The 3,085-nt window shown below is 44.1% G+C and overlaps 1 non-coding gene across 1 annotated transcript; it reads right to left on the reverse strand.

The window, feature by feature from the left end:
- Positions 1-2,762: 2,762 nt before the first annotated feature.
- Trnas-aga (transfer RNA serine (anticodon AGA)) lies at positions 2,763-2,837 on the reverse strand. Its single transcript has one exon. It is a non-coding gene; the product is annotated as a tRNA-Ser (tRNA).
- Positions 2,838-3,085: the final 248 nt, after the last annotated feature.

The raw sequence follows: 3,085 nt of genomic DNA on the forward strand, positions 1-3,085 counted from the left end.
AAAGACGACTCAAACGGGCTGGATAATCAAGCGGACGAGGTTTCAGCTATTTGTTACAATGAACTGCCGCCTAAGAATAACAAAGTTATTGGGGCTAATTGTTCTAATGTTGGGTGCTCTTGGATGACAACTGACAACACAACCTCCTCATTTCATATTTCACCTGAGATTCTGATTTTCTTGTCAAAAGTTAACGAAAGCAAGAAAAGAGCGAGACTGAAAATGGGGAAGAACGTTGTTTTAACTGATTCGCCGTACAAAAAAAGAGTTAAAAGTCATTAATGGGAGAAACAGAAAAAAGAACTTTGACAAAGAAGAAAGAGCAAACAGAAAACTTTTTGCGAAAGAGAATAAAGTTAAGAACTCAAAAAAGAGAGAAAGAATCTGAAGGTAAATGGAAAAAAGGAGAGAGAATACAATACTAACGAGAGTGATTACGAGGAAAGTTCTGACTGTCAATGTGTATATTGTGGTGGGTTATATTCAAAATCAGTTGGAGGTTGGGTAGCTTGTTCCACGTGCAAAAAATGGACACACGATTCTTGTGCAGGAATAGATAGCGAAGATGATGAGTGTCTCCCCGTGTGTGAATTTTGTAAACAGCCTCAAGAAAAGGATACGATACATGAAAACTGTAGTTTGACATTAATACTCACTTTGAACTAAAAAAAATTCCGAGCAAGCCAATATTTTCTGCATTTCCGATAATTTTATACGTTTTTGTAATCACTTGTATTTACCACCCCATTCTACCGCGTGCAAATGATATAAATTTCTGTTTTTGAGTCAGAAAATATTGTTGTTTTATTTTATGGCAATGTTCTTGTATTTTTCTGATTAATACATCATAATGTGTTCATATAAAAATTTGTAGCTCTCTTATTTATCAATTTTGTACATTTAATCAAAGTTTTCAACTGTGTACCCCATTATACCTTGGATACCCCAACGTGTCGGATAAGAAAGATAAAAATACAATCACTACTCGTTTCTTCAACGACAATTTAAGCTGTGTTCAGTGGTTCCTCCCAGAGTTCATCACGATATATTCCGAAAAAAAATCATAGTTAACGAACATTATAAATTGTTCTAGAAACGAAGGCAATCACAGTTAACATTTAATAAGGCCACTGGTATCCTTCGAAATGCAACTAATCAACGTCATGCAGAACGTCATGGGTCACAGTGGATGGGTGGAATCGAAATATGACATTTACCCACGATCGCTTCTTTTTGTCAATTTGTGCCATTAATTTCTCTGCTCCCTAATCTGATTTCGTATCTCCCCTTCAGCTATTCGATCAAAGCTTTTTTAGCATTCTTCTACACCACCACATTTCGGAAGTTTCTAGTCGTCTCCTGTTTGGGGAACCAGGCATGTTAACTACTGATTCGCAATATATTTATTCCGAAAGGCAAAAGGAACCCCGAAAACAATGAAAATAATTTTGTTTATTGGTGATTGTACCAGTTTTATTTACACTTAGTGCGAATATGAAAGTATTTTAGTCCAAATACTTATTTGAAGGTCCTAAATGTCGGTTTAAATGGCTGCTTGCTATGTAAGACATGCCCACTTGTTTCTCTGTGCCATCTCTTCTTTGAGACGATAAGCCTAGGGACATTTTACCCGTAGCTTTGAGCTTTCACCTATGAATACATTTTTTCTTGTCTCGTAGTCAGTTTACTATTAGCACATTAATATTGTTATTCCCTGTTGCATTTTGCCTACTCCTGCCTTGCCGCGTCTCAGGAGGCGTCTTGTCGGGTCTAGGGAGGGAATTCTCTAACCTAAAAAATACCCCATGTGCACTCCACACGTACTCCGCTACCCTCGTAGCCGCTTCCGGCGTGTAGTGCATGCCTGACCTATTCAGGGGGACCCTACATTTCTGCACCCTATTGCGGAGGTCGAGAAATTTGCACCCCAGCTCTCCGAAGAATCTTCTGAGCCTCTGGTTTAAGCCTTCCACTCGGCTCCAAACCAGAGGACCGCGATCGGTTCTGGGAACGATACTACAAATAGTTAGCTCTGATTCCACCCCGCGAGCGAGGCTTTCTGCCTTCATAAAATCCGCCAACCGCCTGTACGAAATGAGGATGACCTCTGAACCCAGACGGCAGGAGTCATTGGTGCCGACATCAGCAACAATTTGCAGTCGGGTGCACCCAGTGCTCTCTATCGCCGCCAGTAGGGCCCCCTCCACATCTCGAATGAGACCCCCCGGCAAGCAGACAGAGTGAACACTGGCCTTCTTCCCCGACCTTTCCGCTATTTCCCTAAGGGGCTCCATCACCAGCCTAACGTTGGAGCTCCCAATAACTAATAAACTCCTCCCCCCGTGTGCCTGCTCGGACCTTGCTGAAGGAGCAGCCACATGTCCATTCACAGGCAGAGCGGGCGATGCCACACGGCCAGCCTCCACATTGGCCCAACTGTGCCCGGTACCCGCGAAGATGTCTCGACAGCAGGGACAGTGGGTGAAGCATCTAACACCTGAGGTACACCATGCGACGCACCAGACTCCCCACTGCCGCTACACTCCGAGGCAGCAGCCTGAAGATGGCTGACCGCGGCCATCAACACGCTCAGCTGTTCGCGAAGAGTGGCCAGCGTCCGTACACAGCAGTCACACATCCTATCCATCCTAAGGAATCAATTTACCGAAGAGACTTAATCAACTTTTAAGTATCCAGAATGAGATTTTCACTCTGCAGCGGAGTGTGCGCTGATATGAAACTTCCTGGCAGATTAAAACTGTGTGCCCGACCGAGACTCGAACTCGGGACCTTTGCCTTTCTCGGGCAAGTGCTCTACCAACTGAGCTACCGAAGCACGACTCACGTCCGGTACTCACAGCTTTACTTCTGCCAGTATCCGTCTCCTACCTTCCAAACTTTACAGAAGCTCTTCTGCGAAACGTGCAGAACTAGCACTCCTGAAAGAAAGGATACTGCGGAGACATGGCTTAGCCACAGCCTGGGGGATGTTTCCAGAATGAGATTTTCACTCTGCAGCGGAGTGTGCGCTGATATGAAACTTCCTGGCAGATTAAAACTGTGTGCCCGACCGAGACTCGAACTC

Source organism: Schistocerca gregaria, chromosome 11, assembly GCF_023897955.1.
Source record: "Schistocerca gregaria isolate iqSchGreg1 chromosome 11, iqSchGreg1.2, whole genome shotgun sequence".
Lineage (NCBI taxonomy): Eukaryota > Metazoa > Arthropoda > Insecta > Orthoptera > Acrididae > Schistocerca > Schistocerca gregaria.